The 23,772-nt window shown below is 43.7% G+C and overlaps 1 protein-coding gene across 3 annotated transcripts in view; it reads right to left on the bottom strand.

The window, feature by feature from the left end:
• The window catches only part of CTBP1 (C-terminal binding protein 1), a 431,872-nt gene extending 408,100 nt beyond the window's left edge, over positions 1 to 23,772 (bottom strand). Inside the window, exon 1 of one of the 3 annotated variants that reach the window (XM_084626461.1) lies at positions 23,618 to 23,772. The gene's annotated coding sequence lies outside the window, so the exon portion shown is untranslated. The remainder of the gene's footprint in view (positions 1 to 23,617) is intronic. The other 2 variants (XM_084626458.1, XM_084626459.1) reach the window with 2 other exon arrangements.

Raw genomic sequence — 23,772 nt, 5'->3', positions numbered from 1 at the left:
TACCCATCACTGGAGACTGGAACTTCAAAGTGGAGTCTGATATGGATAATAGTACTGTGGCACTGAATTTGGCATCTGCAGCAAAATCCCCCAGGATGGCATAGTGATCTACAAAGGTGAGTGCAGATGCCCAGGTAGCTGTTCTGCATATTTCTGATCTAGAGATAACCTTGGAGAAGGCGACAGAGAGGATTTGGAGAACACTCTGGGAACCTATGAGAGGCCAAAAGGGAGTACTCTGTATCAGTAGTGGTCTTGGCCTACTATGAACCTGAGGTAATGTCTGTGGATTGGTATGATCGAAATGTGGAAGGTATGCATCTTGGAGGGTGAGGGCAGAGAACCAATCTCCTTTTTCTAATGCTGGAATGATTATTGATAACATGACCATCTTGATCTTCTGAGCCTTGGTGAATTTATTGAGTGACCTGAGGTCCAGTATGGGTCTCCAGCCCCCATTTTTCTTCAGTATCAGGAAGTAATGAGAATAGAAGTGTCTGCCCCTTAGATGTATGGGCACTGGCTCCATGGCTCCTACTCTGAGGAGATAATCTCCTGATGTAGCAGGCTCTCATGAGAAGGGTTCCTGAAGAGGGATGGGGAAAAGTGCTTGGGAACGGGAAGGGAGGAGAAATGGATGAAGTATCTATCCTGGATGATCTCCAGCACCCATTTGTTGGTTTTATCCATTCCCAGGTGCTGCAGAATGGAGAGACATGGTCCTTGAAAGGATGGGTGGGGTTTTCCATTGTGATGCAGCGGTGAGGAGAGTGTCCTAGGGGCAGCTCAACCAACCCATCAAAATTTCTCTTATAGGTGGAGAGTTGACAGGAAATTTGCAGAGATCCCAACATCTTTTACCTGGGGAACCTGGGCTGCTTCTTTTGAGGTTCATAGGGTCTCTTTTTGAGATGAGTACTGTGATTAATGAGGCTTGAATGGTAGCTGAGGGCTATACTTTCTTTTGTACTCAGGTGCATAGTTTCTGAGGGTTCGAAGAGCGGCCCTTGAATCTTCTAATGTGTGAAGGGAGACATTGGTCTTATCGGCAAATAATTTTGTCCCTTCAAAAGGGAGGTCCTCCACTGTCATTTGGACCACCTTTGGGAAGCCATATAGGTGAAGCCCCAAATCCCATCTCATCACAATGGCAGCTGAGATAGAATGAGCTGCCATGTCAGCTGCATCAAGTGCAGACTGGAGAGATGTTTTAGCTACCAGCTGGCCCTCATTGACTAAAGCTTTAAATTGCTCCTTATGAGAATTGGGGAGCTGCTGAATAAGAACTAAGCTTGGCATAGTCATATTTAGGCAACAAGACTTGATAGTTCACACTCTGAACTGGAAGATGGCCAAGGAGTAAGCCTTCCTGCCAAAAAGATTCAGATACTTCCAGTCCTAATTGTAAGGGGTGGACTTGAATTGGTGTTGGCGACTGTTAGAATTAACTGTGTCCACAATGATTAAATTGAGAGCTGGGTGTGAGAATAGAAATTCTGGCACGTAATATTTCTTGTCCACCCACTTGCAAGTTGGACGGATGGATGCAGGGGTCTGCCATATCATCTTGGAGGGGTCTAGTAGAGTCTCATTAACAGGGAAGGCCGCTCTGGAAGAGGTGGAGGAATGTAGAATGTCCACCAGCTTGGGTGTGACTCAGTCAACTCTTGTAGATGTATTTATCGTGCCTCTGCCACCCTCTGTGCCAAGTCTTGGAACAATTTAAAATAATCCACCACAGATGGCGGAAGGGCCATCACCACCTTGTCTGATGACAATGCCAAGAAGTGAGCTTGAGGAGTGACTTCTTCTTCAACTCCGGTTCCTCCCTTGCCTACTCAGGGGGTTCTGAGGCCCTTGAGGCAGCAACTGAAGGAGAGTACTTCCCCAGCTGCTTGTAGGCCACACTAGCGGTGATGAGGGCCTGTTGCTTTTGGGCCTGCCAAGGGTCCCAGGATGGCCATTGTGATGGGAAGGAGCCCACAGTTGCCAAAATCAGGGAGAGTATGGGTCAGAGGTGCAGTATGCCAGATGTCCATAGTGGAACTGGGCTCTGTACGGTGGGTGAGAAGAGCATTGGGAAACAAGGTCCTCTCGCTCACTTTCTGACTCTAATGAAGTAAAGAATGATGCATGCCAGGAAGTCAGTGAGTCCAGGGCTCTGGGTGAACTCAGTACTGGGACCCCGGTACTGAGCAGAGGAGAATCCGGTGCATCAGACACCAAAAGATCCATTGCACACCAGAAATCCATCTGTATGGAGGCCGAGAGGCTCTGTGTCTAGCCAGGGGCAGTAGAGAAGGAACAGGGTGGGGGGTGGGAGGATCATCTGTTCACGCTGGCTAGCCTTGTGGCAGGCGAGGAGCAGGGCATGTGTAACTCTGCTAGACCCCAGTTGTCGGCAGGCGGGAATCGAACCTGGGGCCTCTGGAGCTTAGTGCATGAGCCTCTACTGCATGAGCTAAAAGCCAACTGGCTGTTATCTAAGGTTGTAGAGAAATCTCCCCCCACCCCACTAGAGGGGACAAAACACCACACCCAGGACATGTGTGGGTTACATACTTCCCTACCTGAGAATGCACATCCCGAGCTTCAGAGACTTCCCAGTTGAAATCCCGGACAAGCCCGCACTTGTAACTCTACTAGATGGGACAGAACACCACAGCCAAGAAGTGTGTGGGTTACACGTGTGAGCTGGACAGACACTGCTACCAATGTTCTCTGATCAGCAGCACTGGGACACAGACACACCTACAATGGAGCATCCAGAGGAACACTACTCAAAGAAAAATGAGATTCTTCATTTTAGTTTTCTTCCAGTTAATAGCAATCTGGTAAATTTTTGAAGTCCTGATGGGAGTGCAGATGTGTCAGCGGGTTAGTGGAAAAGTGAATTGGGAGAGAGCCTGATGGGGATATTTTAGAAAAGACAAATGGATTATTGAGAGGTTTTTTCTCTGTGGGGGGAAGGGGGCAGTATGGAAATGGAAAAGACAAAAGAAAGCATATTACTATATATGAGGAAACATAAGGAGATAGGTAGGAAGGAAAGTGGCATGACTTGATTAGTTTGTAAGTACCTACATGGGAGACCAAATACTTGATAATGGGCTTCTGTATTAGCAGTGAAAGGTATAACATGATCTAATGGCTGGAATTTAAAGCTAGAAAAATCCTGACTGGAATAAGACATTTTTAAAAGTGAGGGTAATTAACCATTGAAACAATTTAAGCAATGGAACAATTTACCATGGGTTGTGGTGGATTCTATGCTACTGGCAATTTTAACATCAAGATTGGATGTTTTTCTAAAAAAATCTGCTCTCTGAATTATTTTGGGGAAGTTTATGGTCTTTATTGTATAGGAAGTCAGACTAGATCAGTAATTTTCAACCTGTGGTCCACAGACCACAGGGGGTCTGCAATCTATGTCTAAGATTTCCAAAGGGGTCTGCACCTCCATTCAAAAATTTTTGGGGGTGGTGCATAAATGAAAAAAGTTGAAAACCACTGGACAGGATGATGATCACAAAGGTCCATTCTGGCCTTGGAATCTAAGAGATTCTTTAACTCCATAATTACAGTAAACTCACGAGGACTGAGGAAATATCTACACAACTCTAGAGATAAGACAGCAGGCCAGCCAAGATAAGAAGCAAATTCACGTCTGTAGATTCAGTATGCCCAAAAGCAGTGTGTTTTGGTCCTTAAAACCAGCATTTTTTTTAAACTAGCAACAGTTTTCTAGAAAGAGCTAACGTGCTCTGGGGTTGGGGGGGGAGGAGATTTTGTATGGCACATAAGGCATTTAAGAGCACAAATCACACTGGCCTATCAACTGATGCTCCTAAATCACTTAAGTGCTTTTAAAACTCTCTCCCTTACATAACCACATACAAATACCCATGCGCAGATTTAGAAAGCAGAGAACAAGCTGAAGGGAGCATAAAAACTATTTGATTCTCAGCAAATGAATTGATGGACCCAACTTGACAACTTACAGCTTCATGACTATAAAGTAGTGGAATATGCAAATTATTGTTGGCATGGTAGCTGCCCAAAAATACAATGTGGTTATGTAAGGGAGAGAGAAAGAATAACTTTGGCTAAAAGTTTGTCATTACAGATAACAATGCAGATCACCAAGAGACTGGACCTTCCCCCCTCCCCCACACACGCACCTGGCCTACATGATGCATGACAACTTGGACAACTTATACCATACAAGTTGCAATGAAGATGGAAATCTAGGGAAAAGTGACCAAAAAAACCAAAATAATGAAACCAGGACATATAATAAAGATAAAAACATAGAATAGTCTCAAATCTACTTATAAACAAAATTGGAGGACTGGTTGAAACATTGTTATTGAGGCAAGAAGCTTTGATCTCAAATTAAAATTCATGTCTGAAAATATTAGCACCCCTTCTTGTCAACTGTTGAGAATGGGTCACATCCACCGTAATTGAATTGGCCTTGTTAGCACTGACCCCTTCACTTGGTAAGGCAACTCACATCTTTTCATGTGCTGTGTATTTATACCTGCCTACTTTTTTTCACTCCATGCATCTGATCAAGTGAGCTGTGTCCCACGAAAGCTTATGCCCAAATAAATGTGTTAGTCTCTAAGCTGCCACAAGGACTCCTTGTTGTTTTAGCTATAGTATTATCCTAAAGTACTAAAAAGAGTGAAGGAATGTTTTACCTGGATGTGATTTACCTGGATCTGATCAGCAATCGTCATTTGCTAATGATTTTCATCTAGGAGAGCCACAGATAAACTAGATGCTTTTTTCTCCCTATAATTATTTCAATAACTCAGGCAAACTCCATCATAAATTATTTCTTTGTGCACTATTCCCAAACCTAAAATAATCATAATAATAGACAAGCTATGAATAGAGAGACGAGGTGGGCGAGGTAATATCTTTTATGAGGCCAACTTCTGTTGGTGAGAGAGACAAACTTTCAAGCCACACAGAGCTCTTCTTCAGATCTGGGAAAGGTACTCGAAGCCCTGGTCTACACTAGGAGTTGAGGTCGAATTTAGCAGCATTAAATTGATTTAAACCTGCACCCATCCATACGATGAAGCCCTTTTTTTCGACTTAAAAGGCTCTTAAAATAGATTTCCTTACTCCACTCCTGACAAGGGGATTAGCGCTGAAATCGGCCTTGTTGGGTCGAATTTGGGGTACTGTGGATGCAATTAAACAGTATTGGCCTCCGGGAGCTATCCCAGAGTGCTCCATTGTGACCGCTCTGAACAGCACTCTCAACTCAGATGCAGTGGCCAGGTAGACAGGAAAAGGCCTGCGAACTTTTGAATTTCAATTTCCTGTTTGGCCAGTGTGGCAAGCTGCAGGTGACCATGCAGAGCTCATCAGCAGAGGTGACCATGATGGAGTCCCAGAATCGCAAAAGAGCTCCAGCATGGACCGAACGGGAGGTATGGGATCTGATCACTGTATGGAGAAAAGAATCCGTGCTATCAGAACTCCATTCCAGTTTTCGAAATGCCAAAACATTTGTCAAAATCTCCCAGGGCATGAAGGACACAGGCCACAACAGGGACCCGAAGCAGTGCCATGTGAAACTTAAGGAGCTGAGGCAAACTTACCAGAAAACCAGAGAGGCGAACAGCTGCTCTAGGTCAGAGCCCAAAACATGCCGCTTCTATGATGATCTGCATGCCATTTTAGGGGGTTCAGCCACCACTACCCCAGCTGTGTTGTTTGACTCCTTCAATGGAGATGGAGGCAACACAGAAGCAGGTTTTGGGGACGAGGAAGATGATGATGATGATGAAGTTGTAGATAGCTCACAGTAAGCAAGGGGAGAAACTGGTTTTCCCGACAGCCAGGAACTGTTTCTCACCCTGGACCTGGAGCCAGTACCCCCCAAACCCACCCAAGGCTGCCTCCTGGACCCGCCAGGTGGAGAAGGGACCTCTGGTGAGTGTACCTTTTAAAATACTATACATGGTTTAAAAGCAAGCATGTTTAATTATTAATTTGCCCTGGCATTCGTGGCTCTCCTGGATATACTCCCAAAGCCTTTGCAAAAGATTTCTGGGGAGGGCAGCCTTATTCTATCCACCATGGTAGGACACTTTACCACTCCAGGCCAGTAGCACGTACTCGGGAATCATTGTAGAACAAAGCATTGCAGTGTATGTTTGCTGGCATTCAAACAACATCCGTTCTTTATCTCTCTGAGTTATCCTCAGGAGAGTGATATCATTCATGGTCACCTGGTTGAAATAGGGTGCTTTTCTTAAGGGGATATTCAGAGGTGCCCGTTCCTGCTGGGCTGTTTGCCTGTGGCTGAACAGAAATGTTCCTCACTGTTAGCCACGGGGAGGGGGGAGGGGCTAGCCACGTGATGGGGGGAGGCAAAATGCAACCTTGGAACGAAAGCACATGTGCTATGTATGTAATGTTAACAGCAAGGTTTACCGTGAAAGACTGTACCCATTGTTCTATAAAATGTGTCTTTAAATACCACTGTCCCTTTTTTTTCCTCCACCAGCAGCATGTGTTTCAAGGATCACAGGATCTTCTCCTGCCCAGAGGCTAGTGAAGATTAGAAGGCGAAAAAAACGCACTCGCAATGAAATGTTCTGAGCTCATGCTGTCCTCCCACACTGACAGAGCACAGACGAATGTGTGGAGGCAGACAATGTCAGAGTGCAGAAAAGCACAAAATGACCAGGAGGAGAGATGGCGGGCTGGAGAGAGTAAGTGGCGGGCTGAAGAGGGGGCTGAAGCTGAAAGGTGGCGGCAGCGTGATGAGAGGAGGCTGGATTCAATGCTGAGGCTGCTGGAGGATCAAACTAATATACTTCAGCGTATGGTTGAGCTGCAGGAAAGGCAGCAGGAGCACAGACCGCCACTACAGCCCCTGTGTAACCAACCACCCTCCTCCCCAAGTTCCAAATGCCTCACCCAGATGCCCAAGAATGCGGTGGGGGGGGAGCTCTGGCCACCCAGCCACTTCACCCCAGAGGATTGCCCAAGCAACAGAAGGCTGGCATTCAATAAGTTTTAAACTTTTAAAGTGCCGTGTGGCCTTGTCCTTCCCTCCTCCACCACCCCTCCTGGTGCGTCTCTCCTCCACCAGCCCTCCTGGGCTACCTTGGCAGTTATCCCCTTATTTGTGTGATGAATTAATAAAGAATGCATGAATGTGAAACAATGACTTTATTGCCTCTGCAAGCGGTGATCGAAGGGAGAAGGGGAGGGTGGTTAGCTTACAGGGAAGTAGAGTGAACCAAGGGGCAGGGGGTTTCATCAAGGAGAAACAAACAGAACTTTCACACCGTAGCCTGGCCAGTCATGAAACTGGTTTTCAAAGCTTTTCTGCTGCGTACTGCGCCCTCCTGTGCTCTTCTAACCACCCTGGTGTCTGGCTGTGTTAACCAGCAGCCAGGCGATTTGTCTCAACCTCCCATCTTGCATTAAACGTCTCTCCCTTACTCTCACAGATATTGTGGAGCACACAGCAAGCAGTAATAACAGTGGGAATATTGGTTTTGCTGAGGTCTAACCGAGTCAGTAAACGGCGCCAGCGTGCCTTTAAACTTCCAAATGCACATTCTACCACCATTCTGCACTTGCTCAGCCTGTAGTTGAACAGCTCCTGACTACTGTCCAGGGTGTCTGTGTATGGCTTCATGAGCTATGGCATTAAGGGGTAGGCTGGGTCCCCAAGGATAACTATAGGCATTTCAACATTCCCAACGGTTATTTTCTGGTCTGGGAATAAAGTCCCTTCCTGCAGCTTTTGAAACAGGCCAAGGTTCCTGAAGATGTGAGCATCATGTACCTTTCCCGGCCATCCCACGTTGATGTTGGTGAAACGTCCCTTGTGATCCACCAGTGCTTGCAGCACTATTGAAAAAGTATCCCTTTTGGTTTATGTACTCGCCGGCTTGGTGCTCCGGTGCCAAGATAGGGAAATGGGTTCTGTCTATGGCCCCACCACAGTTAGGGAATCCCATTGCAGCAAAGCCATCCACTATGACCTGCACATTTTCCAGGGTCGCTACCCTTGATATCAGCAGATCTTTGATTGCGTTGGCTAATTGCATCACAGCAGCCCCCACAGTAGATTTGCCCACTCCAAATTGATTCCCGACTGACCGGTAGCTGTCTGGCATTGCAAGCTTCCACAGGGCTATTGCCACTCGCTTCTCAACTGTGAGGGCTGCTCTCATCTTGGTATTCTTGCACTTCAGGGCAGGGGAAAGCAAGTCACAAAGTTCCATGAAAGTGCCCTTACGCATGTGAAAGTTTCGCAGCCACTGGGAATTGTCCCAGACCTGCAACACTATGCGGTCCCACCAGTCTGTGCTATGCGGTCCCACCAGTGTGTTTCCCAGGCTCAGAATCGGCATTCCACCGCATGAGCCTGCCCCATTAGCATCATGATGCCCACATTGCCAGGGCCCGTGCTTTGAGAGAAGTCTGTGTCCATGTCCTCATCACTCTCGTCACCGTGCTGATGTCGCCTACTCGCCCAGTTTCGCTTTGCCAGGTTCTGGTGCTGCATATACTTCTGGATAATGTGCTCCTAATTGCCAAAGTGATCTGAGCGGGCTCCATGCTTGCTGTGGTATGGTGTCTGCACAGAAAAAAGGCGCGGAACTATTGTCTGCCATTGCCCTGACGGAGGGAGGGGCGACTGATGACATGGTTTACAGGGTTGGCTTACAGGGAATTAAAATCAACAAAGAGAGTGGCTTTGTGAGAAAGTGAATGGCCCCCTCTAGGATAGAACTCAAAACCTCAAGGATAGAACTCAAAACTGGGTTTAACAGGCCATTGATTTCACAGAGGGAGGGAGGGAGGAGAAAATGAATACAAAACAAATCTGGTCTATTTCTTGTTTTGAGCCACTTCATCTGTCTTTATACATCTTGCTGGCAGCAGACTGTGCAGTATGACCGCTAGCCATCGTCATCTCCTAGGTGCTCGGCAGAAGATGGTGCAGTATGACTACTGGCCATCATCTTCTGCTAGTTGCAGATTAAAAGACAGTGCACTGCCGGTAGGACTCAATCGCCATGAGACGAAACAAGGGAAATGACCTGGCTGAGTCACTCCCATGTTTGCCCGGGTGCCCAGTTAAAAGAGCACCCAGGACTACGTTGACGACGGCTACCAGTCATACTGCACTGTCTGCTGCCAAAAGGCAATAAACTGCTGCTGTGTAGCAATGCAAACCATGTCTGCCAGCACCCAGAAGACATACGGTGATGGTTAGCTGAGCGGGCTCCATGCTTGCCATGGTATGGCGTCTGCACAGGTAACTCAAGAAAAAAGGCGCAAAACGATTGAAAGCAAGGGCAGACACGGAGGGAGGGAGGGAATGGGGGCCTGACGATATGTACCCAGAACCACCCGCGACCATGTTTTAGCCCCATCAGGCACTGGGATTTCTACCCAGAATTCAAATGGGCGGCAGAGACTGCAGGAACTGTGGGATAGCTACCCACAGTGCAACGCTCCATGCGGGTACCCATAGCAGTGCCGCTGATCTGAAGGTATACATTGTCCCCAAATGTAAAATAGTTATGGGTAAGGACAAAGTCACAAAGTTCAGCCACCACGTTAGCCGTGACATTACTGGGGATACTGTTCCTGATGGCTTGTAGTCCATCTTTGTGTGGAATGTTGGAGTAGAGGGCTTCTACATCCATAGTGGCCAGGATGGTGTTATCAGGAAGATCACCGATGGATTGTAGTTTCCTCAGGAAGTCAGTGGTGTCTCGGAGTGCTGGTAGCGTAGGGCCTGAGGAGGGAGCCTACATAGCCAGACAATCCTGCTGTCAGGGTGCCAATGCCTGAGATGATGGGGCACCCAGGATTTTTACATTTGGGGACAATGTATACCTTCAGATCAGCGGCACTGCTATGGGTACCCGCATGGCCCTACAGTATGCCAACATTTTTATGGCTGACTTAGAACAACGCTTCCTCAGCTCTCGTCCCCTAACGCCCCTACTCTACTTGCGCTATATTGATGACATCGTCATCGTCTGGACCCATGGAAAAGAAGCCCTTGAGGAATTCCACCATGATTTCAACAATTTCCATCCCACCATCAACCTCAGCTTGGTCCAGTCCACACAAGAGATCCACTTCCTGGACACTACAGTGCTAATAAACGATGGTCACATAAACACCACCCTATACCTGAAACCTACTGACCGCTATTCCTACCTGCATGCCTCCAGCTTTCACCCTGCTCACACCACACGAGGAGAGTGGGTTTGTGTGTCTGTGTGGAAATGGCCCAACTTGATTATCATTCACATTGTAAGGAGAGTGATCACTTTAGATAAGCTATTGCCAGCAGGAGAGTGGGGTGGGGGGAGGTATTTTTTCATGCTTTGTGTGTATAAAAGATCTTCTACACTTTCCACAGTATGCATCCGATGAAGTGAGCTGTAGCTCACGAAAGCTTATGCTCAAATAAATTGGTTAGTCTCTAAGGTGCCACAAGTACTCCTTTTCTTTTTCCGAATACAGACTAACATGGCTGTTACTCTGAAATTTGTTATGCCTAAAATCTTTGGAAACATATTTTTTACAGTTGGTGAAATTTCATAAACATGTTTATTGTTATGGAGATCACAAAAAGTAAATTAGTGTTCCCTTTTTCTAAAAGCAATGAACATTGTTACGAACACACTAAACCTCTGTGACTGATTCATTTAAAATAATGTCTTTGTTTCAGTAAGTTAAATATGTAGTAATCTGGAATGATTACTTTATGAAGATTTAAGAGTACATTTAAAATATAATATCAGCTTAGAAATACTGATTAAGAAATTGTAAAAGAGAGAAGAGCTGTATCATGTATTCCATAATATTTAATGTTGTATTCAGCAAGACAGCTGACTTGCCCTTACGACAAAGTTTTTGCAAATAAATCTCTGACAAACTTCAGGGCATTTCAAAAAACCTGTGACTGACATTTTTTATTCCCAAGTTTAGTGCTTTTAATTAGGTACCTTCTGCATGTCCATTCTGCGTGAGGGAGAGGGTACGGGGATCTCTGCAGGGAACTGTGACTCTCCACCACTGTGAGGCGGGCTGGGCTTCTGGCTATCCTTTGCTGTTTCATCCCTCACCCACGCCCCACCCCTGGGGCTGCAAGCCTGGGCTGCCGTCCGACATAGGGGCACCAGTATAATAATACTGCATAGGGCCCCATAAATCCTAAGGATAGCCCTGCAAAGGAGGCCAACTGTTGCTTGGTCAACTCCGAGGACAAAGTGGCAGACAAGGTGGTCAAATTGGAAGAGGATGTGGGACAGGCTCATCCAATGGTGTGGGAAGCCAGGACCTCTTTTGGACTCTGATGGGGTCTAGCCAGTCTCAGCAGTCCAGGTCTGGCATGCCTGAAGCAGGAAAGGAGAACTCAGGTAAGTACTTTTTCTTTGATGGTGCATGGTTACATGAGGTAGAGGTGTCCTCTATTTGTTACATGGTGCATGTAGCAAAAGGGATAGAAATTAACAACACTAGATACTGTTAGCATCCGCTTTACATTACCCAGTGCAGCTACGCAGTGGGGCCCTGCAGAAAAGTTTGTTAATGCACACTGAGATCTCCTGGGAATCCTCTATAGAGATCTCTAGGAAACTTTCTTGCACATACTCTGCAGTCCTCTGCCAAAGCAGAGCTGCTTTGTTTCTTGCCCCATTGTAGGAAACTTTGCTTAACCAATCAGCAGTTACTTCTGCAGGAAACTAGGCAGCGCACAGGCACGCAGCATACAAATCCAGTCTGAAGCTGCACGCATGCAGGAAATGCACACTTGCATCTTCAGTAACCCTCAGTAGTGTGATTTCAGCTTCAATCCCTCCCCCCCCCCCGTGGAAAATGGTGCCAGTATTCAGAATACTGTCCTCAGGTGCTGTACTGATCCCCTTCTGAAATCACCCAGACCCTGTCTTATCTTACACCCCCTCCTCCAACTCAGGCAGAACTTACCATGTTTAGCACTCAAGCCGTGCTGCGTACTTGCCAAGTGAAAGTGAGAAAGAGGTGTATGTAATTTTTATGATTCAAGTCTGTGCGTGTGCACCAAATACTCTGTATTGTTTCTTTTGCTTTTGCAGATTGTGCCCTTGAGGGCCAGCTTCTACACACTGGCGGAGTGCCCCAACCAGACAAGGAGGAGAATGAAGAGGAGTAAGAAGGCTCAGGAATTGCTCCAATCGTCAGATCAGGCCAATAGTGAGCACAGAGTGTGGAGAGAGACAATAAAAGAGAAACTACAAATGGACAGCCAAGAGAGGAGACAGGGTCAGGAGCAGATAATAAAGTTTATGGAAGATCAAATAGAGATGCTGAGGTCCCTGATTGAGCTGTAGGCAGAACACATGCATGCTTGACTCCCACTGAAGTCCATACAGAATGGCATTCCTTGCCCTCCCCAAACTCCCCACACACATTCCTCTCACATTCCTGGCCTGTCGTGGTACCCCTTGCACTCCACCCCTAAGGATATTTTCCATTAGGACAGCTGGACTTACATGAAGCTGTGAGATCCTCACTTCAGCAAGTGCTGCTCACTGTCACATCCCTTGTAAGAAATCATAGACTCACAGGACTGGAAAGGACCTCGAGAAGTCATCTAGTCCAGTCCCATGCACTCATGGCAGGACTAAGTATTATCTAGACCATTCCTGACAGGTGTTTGTCTAACCTGCTCTTAAAAATCTCCAATGATAGAGATTCTACAACCTCCCTAGGCAATTTATTCCAGTGCTTAACCACCCTAACAGTCAGGAATTTTTCCTAGTGACCAACCTAAACCTCCTTTGCTGCAATTTAAGCCCATTGCTTCTTGTCCATTCCTCAGAGGTTAAGGAGAACAATTCTTCTCCCTCCTCCTCGTGACAACCTTTTATGTACTTGAAAACTGTTATGTCCCCTCTCAGTCTTCTCTTTTCCAGACTAAACAAACCCAATTTTCTCAATCTTCCCTCATAGGTCATGTTTTCTAGACCTTTAATCATTTTTGTTGCTCTTCTCTGGACTTTCTCCAATTTGTCCACATCTTTCCTGAAATGTGGCGCCCAGAACTGGATACAATACTCCAGCTGAGGCCTAATCAGCTTACAACACTCCGGCTAATACATTCCAGAATGATGTTTGCTTTTTTTTGCAACAGTATTACACTGTTAACTTATATTAAGCTTGTGGTCCACTATGACCCCCAGATCCCTTTCTGCAGTACTCTTTCCTAGGCAGTCATTTCCCATTTTGTATGTGTGCAACTGATTGTTCCTTCCTAAATGAAGTACTTTGCATTTATCCTTATTGAATTTCATTCTATTTATTTCAGACCACTTCTCCAGTCTGTCCAGATCATTTTGAATTTTAATCCTATCCTCCAACGGCTGCACTTGCAACCCTTCCCAGCTTGGTATCATTCGCAAACTTTATAAGTGTACTCTCTATGCCATTATCTAAATCACTGATAAAGATATGGAACAGAACCAGACCCAGAACTGATCCCTGAGGGATCCCACTCGTCATGCTCTTCCAGCATGACTGTGAACCGTTAATAACTACTCCCTGGGAACAGTTTTCCAATCAGTTGCACCTACCTTATAGTAGTTACATCTAGGTTGCATTTCCCTAGTTTGTTTATGAGAAGGTTATGTGAGACAGTATCAAAAGCTTTGCTTAAGTCAAGATATACCACGTTTACTGCTTCCCACCTATCCACAAGGCTTGTTACCCTGTCAAAGAAAACTATCAGGTTGGTTTGACACGATTTGTTCTTGACAAATCCATGCTGTTACTTATCACCTTATTATCTTCTAGATGTTTGCAAAGTGATTACTTAATTATTTCCTCCATTATTTTCCGGACACAGAAGTTAAGCTGACTGCTCTGTAATTCCCCTGGTTGTCCTTATTTCCCTTTTTATAGATTGGCACTATATTTGCCATTATCCAGTCTTCTGGATTCTCTCCTGTCTTCCATGACATTTCAAAGATAATTGCTAATGGCTCAGATTTCTCCTCAGTCAGCTCCTTGAGTATTCTAGGATGCATTTCATCAGGCCCTGGTGACTTGAAGACATCTAATTTGTCTAAGTAATTTTTAAGTTGTTCTTTTCCTACTTTAGCCTCTGAACCTACCACATTTTCACTGGCATTCACTACGTTAGACGTCCAATCACCACCAACCTTCTTGGTAAAAACCGAAACAAAGAAGTCATTAAGCACCTCTGCCATTTCCACATCTTCTGTTATTATTTTCCTCCCTCATTGAGTAACAGGCCTATGCTGTCCTTGGACTTCCTCTTGCTTCTAATGTATGTGTAGAATGTTTTCTTGTTACCCTTTATGTCTCTAGCTAGTTTGATTTCGTTTTGTGCCTTGGCCTTTCTTATTTTGTCACTACATACTTGTGTTATTTGTTTATATTAATCCTTTGTAATTTGACCTACTTTACACTTTCTGTAGGACTTTTTATTTTTAGATCATTGAAGATCTCCTCGTTAAGCCAAGGTGGTCTCTTGCTATGCTTCCTATCTTTCCTACACAATGGGATAGTTTGCCCTTGTGCCCTTAATAATGTTTCTTTGAAAAACTGCCAACTGTCTTCAATTGTTTTTCCCCTAAGACTTGCTTCCCATGGGATCTTACCGACCAACTCCCTGAGTTTACTAAAGTCCGCCTTCTTGAAATCCACGGTCTTTATTTTGCTGTTCTCCCTCCTACCATTCCTTAGAATCATGAACTCTATCATTTCATGATCACTTTCACCCAAGCTGCCTTCCACTTTCAAATTGTCAACCAGGTTCTCCCGATTTGTCAAAATCAAATCTAGAACAGCCTCTCCCCAGTAGCTTTCTCCACCTTCTGAAATGAAAAATTGTCTCCAATACATTCCAAGAACTTGTTCGATAATCTGTGCCTTGCTATGTTATTTTCCCAACAGACGTCTGAGTAGTTGAAGTCCAACATCACCACTAAGTCCTGTGCTTTGGATGATTTTGTTAGTTGTTCAAAGAAAGTCTCATCCACCTCTTTTTCCTGGTTAGGTGGTCTGTAGTGGTCACTACTATGACATCACCCTTGTGTTTTACCCCTTTTATCCTTGCCCAGAGACTTTAACAGGTCTGTCTCCTATTTCCATCTCAACCTCAGTCCAAGTATATACATTTTTAATATATAAGGCAACACACCCTCCCCTTTTTTCCCTGCCCGCCTTCCTGAGTAGCTGTACCATTCTATACCAAGATTCCAGTCATGCATATTATCCCACCAAGTCTCTGTGATGCCAGCTATGTCATAGTTGTGTTTATTTATAGCATTTCGAGTTCTTCATGCTTATTCCCCATACTTCTCGCATTAGTATACAGACTTCTAAGATACTGATTTGATCCCCCCACCCCCAGCAGTTCTGTCTTGTCTCTCCTTTATCGCTGCTCTAACAGCCCATGCTCGCCCTGAAATTCTGACCCTTCTCCCAGGTCTCCATGTTTTTGACTTACCTGTGGACTTTGGTCACCTGCCCTCTTTGAACCTAGTTTAAAGCCCTCCTCACTAGGTTAGCCAATCTGCATCCAAATATGCTCTTCCCCTTCCTCGATAGGTGGACCCTAGCTGTGTTAATCTGTGTATTGCTGTTGAATAAAAATTGAGTCTTACAAAGACAGTGATTCTTTATTTGTGATCTACACAGGATGTTTGCAACAGAAATTCAAACACAGTGGCATCTCAGCACTCCACCTCTGGGGAAACTTTTCCCCCTTCACTTCACAAATATGATTCAGAGCAGGCTGCTATGACCATGGAAATATTTTCCTCATTGAAGTCTAACATGCCCAAAAGGCAGCACCAGTGACCCATTAATCTCCCAGTGCACATTCTACAGTCATTTGACACCTGCTGAGCCTGTTGCTGAAGTGCTCCTTGCTGCTGTCAAGGTTTCCGGTGTATGGTTTCATGAGCCATGGGAGTAATGGGTAGGCTGGGTCTCCCAGAATCATTATGGGCATTTCCACATCCCCTAATGGAATCCTGTGGTCTGGAAAGAAAGTCCCTACATGCAGCTTTCTATATAGGTCAGTGTTCCTGAAGATACGTGTGTCATGCACCTTCTTAACCACTCCAAGTTGATGTCTGTGAATGACCCCAGTGATCCACCAGCACCTGCAATTCCATAGAGAAGTAGCTCTTTCTGTTGAAGTACTCTGTCGCAATATGGTCTCGGGCCAAAATTGGGATATGCATGCCATCTATCACCCTGCCACAGTTAAGGAATCCCATTGCTGCAAAGCCATCCACTATTTCCTGCATTGCCCAGAGTCACAGTCCTTTGTAGCAGGAGGCGATTAATTGCCCTACATACTTGCCTCACCGCAACCCCCAGGGTGGACTTCCCAGCTCCAAACTGATTTTCCATTGACCGGTAGCAGTCTGGAGTTGCCAGTTTCCACACTGCAATCACCACTCGCTATTCCACTGTGATGGCAGCTCTTATTTCGGTGTCCTCGCGCTGCAGGGTGGGGGCAAGCTCTGCACACAGTTCAAGGAAAGTGACTTTGGGCATACGAAAGTTCTGCATCCACTGCTCATCATCCCATACCTGCATCACAATCCAATCTCACCACTCGGTGCTTGTTTCCCGAGCCCAGTAGCAACAGTTTGTTGCAGCTGCTCCATGAAACTTGCCAACATAAAACTTGAATTGTTTCTTTCCATGGCACACAGCAGGACAGGCACCATGGATTCCTTTTGAGATTCGCAGCTCATGAAATACTGCAGGATCAGCTGCACTGTGTTCAAAACACCTATCATAATAAGACTGGTGAGTAGTTCAAGATCTATGCTTTCAGGCAGAGATAGCAAGTGCAAAGTTTACAGGGACAGTTAAAGAACGCCATGACATGCAGTTGGAAGACCTTGGAATTATGGGACAGAAAAGATGCCCCCATGATGGAGGTGATCCGGCCCCATTAGGCACTGCGATCCAATCCCAGAATTCCTAGCAGGAGAAAGTGGCGATTTGCATAGTGGAATAGCGACCCACAGTGCACTGTTCTATTGGTGCTAGAGCACAGCTGCGGACATGCTCCGCTGACACAAAGGAGTGTTGTGTGACCATGCACAAGAGATGTAATTACGACAGTTTATGACAGTTGATATAACTTAATTTGACTTAACTCTGTGGTGTAGACATGGCCATAATATGAATATAGTATCTAAATTCTCTATTGCTGAAAGTACAGATATCTCAAATCCTTCCTTGTCAGGTTAATAAGAAAAACAGTAGACTAATGACATTGACTCTTAAAGTTATCTTCATGAATTGGATTTTTTTCAATATACATATACAAAAAACTACATTAAAAGAATATTAAGGTTGCAAAGGAGCACGGTACCAGCCCACAGCAGAGCACAGTCCTAGAGCCTCCGCCTCTGCCCCCTACTGCCCCCGGTGCTCTGTGGGGCACTGTGCCTGACTGCTCCTGAGTTGCCCAACTCTACCAACTTTTCAGGAAAGGCTGAATGTGGTGTGCCCAGCCTCCAAGTGAACCCTGCTTGACCCCCAAGCAAGCCATAGGCACTGCCAGCAGGTCCACACTGTGCACAGCTAGCCCCAGCCCCATTGCGAGTGCCCAGTGCACTGAGCAAAGTTTTCATGGGCATATGCAGTACACCATGGAGCCCAGACATTTGCAGAGGTCCAGGTGCACTGGTTGCAAAAGCACTCCGTGGGGACTCTTTCCTTCCCACAGCTCTTCTGGGACTCCAGCTCTGGGATTCCAGTATTCACCACTGCTTTGCGAGGTAGGTATAATCCCCTTTCCTATACCTCAGTGCTTACCAGCTGCCCTGGGTCAGGAAGGGGCTGTTCAGGGGCATCCTCCCTCTCATTAGCTTTCTTTTTACAAAAAAAAGTTATTTATTTTGCCACCTTTTGACAATAGCAAAAAGGAGGAACACACTTCAGCCTGCAGTAGCAACAGTCAAAACACAACATAGTGATTTATCATGACTCCATTACTTCAGTGAAGAATAAAATGGAGATGGGTTTCTTGTCTGACAAGAGGGCACTAGACAGGGCATCTTAGAAAGGCAAACAAATGTATTAAGAATGCAGCAGAAGTTGCAAGGATTCTCTACTTGCAAGAAAATTAAGATAAACGTTATTGTCAAGTAATTTAGGCTCTGAGTTTTACCCATGTAACAAATGTTATAATTTACTAGGTCCAAAGTGTGATCTGGATTCTAATTTTTAAAGCTAAAAGAACTCCATCGCTTTCTTACTGAGAAATCTAAACAGCAGCCACTATTTATATAGGATAAATAATGCTTTTCATATTACTACTGAACTCAGATTCCAGGAGTTGTGCAGACATGGCTAATATTGTTGTACAAAGAAATTTACAAAAAATTTAGCCGTGTTGGCTTGCTCACCATAAGAAAAAAAAGTCTGCTAAATGGAAAATTAGTGGGAGAAAATTATTTTCAAACTTTTAAAAATATATATATATAAACAAGTTAGAGTCTCCATTTAAATTATTTCCAGTTGTTGCAAACTAAGTGTTGCAATGATAGCAGTTTCAACTAGGGACCAAAGACTGATTCTATCAACAAAGATCAAGACAGTTTTGACAGATATTTGAAGCAGAATGACACAAAAGGAAACTATGGAATCTTCTTAAAATGCAGGGAGTCTTTCAAACCATAATTTCCTAACATTTTACCATTCGGTTTTGACATTCAACTGCTTCAATCTGGCAAAGGGGCATATTGATTAGGACTGATCAGTCCTAAGCAATCATAAACAACGAGTACTGTTGTAAACTATGGTAAATGACCATATATTAGATTAGAACTGTACAGGCTGAGAAATCAGTCTAATGCTTTTTAAGCTGTTTGGTGCATACTTCTTCAAAATAAAATTATCCTGCATACTTTTATATCCAGTCTAAGATCAATTTACACAAGACTCTATGATGTACAAATAGATGTGGATGAGCACCATTCCTACTTCTTTCCTAATTGTCTTGGATCATATATTTAAAGTGCACCTAACCTAAGGGACAGCTTGTAACACTTCAGAATGTCAGTTCAGTTTGACTGCCATATCCATTCCATATGATCAAGTTACAGTAGAAGACACTAAGAAGTACAAGATTGCAAAACTTTATCATGTTCTTACTATAAGCACTTGAGCAGACACATTGACTTCAAAGTGTTGACTATTTAAGATTAAATACATGCATAACTATTTGCAAAATCAAGACCAAAAAGATTCAGTAATCCAGTATAGTCAGCGAGCAGAAATTGAGAAGGCCAGAAGTTGTGGAGCAGGCGGCGGGGGGGGGGGGGGGGGGGGGAGGAAGGGAAGGAGCAAGGGGATGAGGGGTTGGGAGTTTTTTTGTTGTTGTTCTTTTTTAAACATATTTTAGCCTACAACAAATTTATTGTTAAATTTACTTTTCTAGCACAGAGTCTCAGCCAGCCAATCTGAACAAGTCAACTAAAAAATTCATGGGTTTTAAATTTTAAAACAAAATAAGTCTTTGTTATTACAGAGCTATTTGGAGTTGAGGAAATACACCATTTGTTATTTCATTTTAAAAGTACTTATTGGATTTTTAGAGATAACCCCCCCCAACGTCCAAATCCCACTCTCACAATTTCTCCTTTAAATCCAAGTGTCAAAATTAAGATTAAAAATCCTGATTGCACACACATCATCATTTTATCTGGGCTGTTTGCTAGTGTGTCATCAAACCACTAGTGACTGGACATTTTAAATTTTGGATGCCAGCCCAGTTGCAAATAAAAAGCCTTCAGATGAACCACCACCAAGAAGTCACATGAGCTCCATAGGCGGCATGTATAATAGGCCAGCGGAGGCTAAACCTCCCCTAACCTAGCCTGGGGCCCCCTCCCATGCTCCACCTCAAGATCCCACCCTTGCTCCCCCTCTCCCTCTAAGCCGGTGTGGTCTGAGCTTGGGCTGGTGGCCTAGAGCTTGGGGCTCGGCTGGTGGCCTGGGCTGGTGCTCAGGCTGGCCAGAGGTCCAGAGCGGCTCGGGTTGACCCAGGGATCAGGCTGGATCTCAGGCTGGTGGTCAGACTGGACCAGGGGTTGGGACAGTTTGGCTGGGGCTCGTCCTGCCATGGGGCTGGAGAGGCTCAAGGCTCTGGCAGGCAGGACCTTGGGTGGAAGGGGCAGGGCCGGGGGGGGGGGGGCTAGCCTCCCAAAGGGGGGGTGGTTCACCCATCGTCCATGATGAGTGCATACTAATGAGAAGCCATCAGAGCTTTCCATCCCATTTTGTCAATAAATAATAATATCTAGCTCTTACATTGCATTTTTCATCAGTAGATTTTCAAAGTATCACTGTCCCTATTTTACAGAAACCAAAACTGATGCACAGATAAGTGATAAGATTTGCCCATGTCACACAACAAGCCAATGACAGAGCCAGGAAAAGAATTCTGGTCTCCTGAATCCCATTCTATTGCTCTGTTTACTAGGCCATACTGCATCCCTTTCTTGACATATGTCAAATATATACACAGTGTTGTTAAAAAACAAACAAAACAAAAAAAAAGATAGTGTATATTCTGAACAAAGCAACATAATGAAACGTGAATTGAAGGTACAAGTGATTATGTATGTCAACTCATTTGAGTACAAGATGTATTTGAAATTAATTTACCTCCTGGGACAAATAACCAATTTCTACATAAAACTAGCAACTTTTACTTAAATAAACATTTATGTCTAAAATAAATAGATAAGATACCAAACTAAAAATAACTAATCATTGCTATTGTACTATATCACCTGTGGGGTTACTGTTTTTTTTTTTTACTCCCACTCCTCAAATAAAGAAAAAAAACAACAAAAAACCCCCCATATACAGCCGCCTCTCCCTCCCCCCCCCCCACTGGTCACTAAGAATAAAGCATGTAGAGCATAACACAACTAATGGTATTTCTTAAATGCTTTTGTGGAACTGCAATAACTGTGTTAAATATTATTTTTATATTGTAATACAGTTTCAGCAATATAACTCACACTAATTTGTAAATATATTTTAATAATTCTGAACAATCTTCCAATCTAAGCAATTCAGTTTCATGTGTTTTCACTGAATGGTGTTTCATCAAGATAATTCAGGGCTTTCTAACCACAGGTTTCATAACAGATACAAGGAGTTGGGAGGAGAAAGAGTGGGATTATGTCCTGACACAGGAGGCTGAGAAAGAGTCCCAATAAAACATTTAAAATGCTTATAAGATTTGCTATTGACAAATTCCAGGATGGACTATGCTGAACTACTAGTTCTAATGTGTACTTTAAAAAGTCAAATATTCCACCAGTACATTAGAAGTATATATATATTTTTTACAAAAAATATTATTTGTAATAATAATGTTTTCCCAAAACTTTTTCACAATAAACAATTAAAAGAAAAATTTTCACATTCTTTCCATATTCCACACAATTAATCAGTAACCAGTATCTCCACTTAGCCTCTTCTTTGTCCCAATCCTTCAAGAGTCAGTATGATCAGCAACTTTTCTCCAAACAAATAAGCATGACTTTCCTGTCCATAGGAAATGGTCTGCTTCATCAGCTGAAACACTTTTGCAAAAAGTGTAACATAGCATCTTAACTTCTTCTCAGCTGAAGCAGGAGTAGGAGCATGGTCAAAGTCTATTAGGCTCCATTCTTAATTACCACAATAAAGACTGACCACAATATGAAATTTCTGGTTTTATTTAAACTTCTTTTTCCGCGTAGGCCATTTTCCATTTGATACTGTCAAATTTTAGAAAGCAATCAAATATATATATACACACAAGTATCATATTCATGTTTTAAAATGGGGAAGCCGTTCAAAGCTTTATTTTCAGACAAGAAAGAAAAACGCTTTATTTCAGAAAAACAAAAAACAAGTGGATACAATGCATAGAATGACATGCTTTACCCATATTGCTACTTGGTGACATAAAAATCTATGCAAAGTTTTTTGTTTTGCTTTTGTTGGGGCAGGAAGGTTCTTTATTATTATGAAACATATAAAAGATTGATTCCATTCACTTATGTGAACACTTATACAATTGGCTGGTGATCATTCAGAACCAACAAGAAAGATCCATTTCTAGAATTATTACGATTATACACTACAACAAAATGTTTACCGCAATCCTGCCCCTCCTTAAAAGCCTCTTCAATGTTAATTCCCAGAGTAAGGCTACAGGTCTTCTGCTAAAAAATTCTCTAGATTCAGTAATCCTTTTCTCTTTAATCTCCAGCCTATGAAGAGAGATTATGAGATCCACATATGCATAGTGAGCGAGGATTTAAGTAACTTTACATCTCACCATACGTTTGATTTAAACAGTAGCTCTGGACATTGAATCATTTTGTCCTTTAAGATTTAAGGTTTTATAGGTGTATGTCTTGATATGTTCAACAAGCATGCAATTTTATAAACCAACTGTTTGTATGTGGTTAATAGACAAAATTACATTTCAATATATCAATGTATATGACATTAAGATTCATCATTCATCTCTGCAGGTTATTTCTGGGGCGGGGAGGGGGGAAGAGAGCGAGCATTTTCCAGGTTCATCCGTGGCTAAAAGGTTTAAATGTGTTACTACTAATTCTGTTTAAACGATTTTTCCCACTACTACCATTCTAGGAATATTTCTAAAGCAATTCCTTGTTAACGTTTTCATTAGTCTGTTTAAACTATTCTATTATACTTTTTTGTTTCTCATGGTAACCAATTTTATTTGACTTAACAGAAGCTGTTCAAATATTTAAAGGCACTAGGAGATGGCAGGAGTTTATCTAGGAGCATACATGTTGTGTCACATATATTCCTTTCCTCGCTCTTATTTTTATCTCCCCCCCCCCCAGAAATAGTAACAACCAAAAAGGATACTAACTGGACATATTGTATCAGGAATGTGTTCACTTCATCTGCTTATGTTAAAATCCAAGTTACAATGGGCACATTTAGAAATTACAAGCTCCGTAGTTAAAACAGATGCTTCTGACGTTCCTTCGTATGTACTGTGTCCCTCTGCCAATACCGTCAAGCGCAACGCAAGAACTAAAGTATAAACATCTGCAACACCTCTCTGTTTTGTTAACATTCTTTCACACATTTTACTGCTAACTCCAAAAAAGGAGGATCGACAGTGTAAAAACAGTGAAATTGGAAACATCTGTGAGATAGCTACGGAAAACGGAATGAAACATGAATAAACAAAAACATGGCGAAAGTGGCCTGGGGTTGTTACACTGTCAGATCATTTTTCCAAGCCCAACATCAAGGCTTTTGTTACAACCAAAGCGGTCATTTGCATGGAGAACCAACAGGGTTTCTTCTTCTTCAGCGTTTCCCAGATCGTAACACACTCGCTCTCTTCCATACACACACAGGCAAATCTTCCCCGTTGCAAACAAACAATACAGCTAAACACACACATTTTCGCAACTGCGGAATCTACAGATTACAAACAACACTCCGCATACTTAATAGTTTGGTGCTGAGATGTAATTTATCCATAAAATAACAGACAAACCTTTGGAGCGCTGCCCCAGCCGGAGTTCCTCTCCTTCTCCCTCTCCCTCTGCTCTGCTGTTACTGACAAGATCAGGCTGAGATTAACAAGTCTATGCTACTGAACAGTTTTACTCCTCAGGTTATTCCACGCACTTTGTGTGCTCTAAATAATAT

The sequence above is a fragment of the Lepidochelys olivacea genome (assembly GCF_965140295.1).
Source record: "Lepidochelys olivacea isolate rLepOli2 genome assembly, chromosome: 4".
NCBI lineage: Eukaryota > Metazoa > Chordata > Testudines > Cheloniidae > Lepidochelys > Lepidochelys olivacea.
This window is presented reverse-complemented; position numbering and strand designations above follow the sequence as displayed.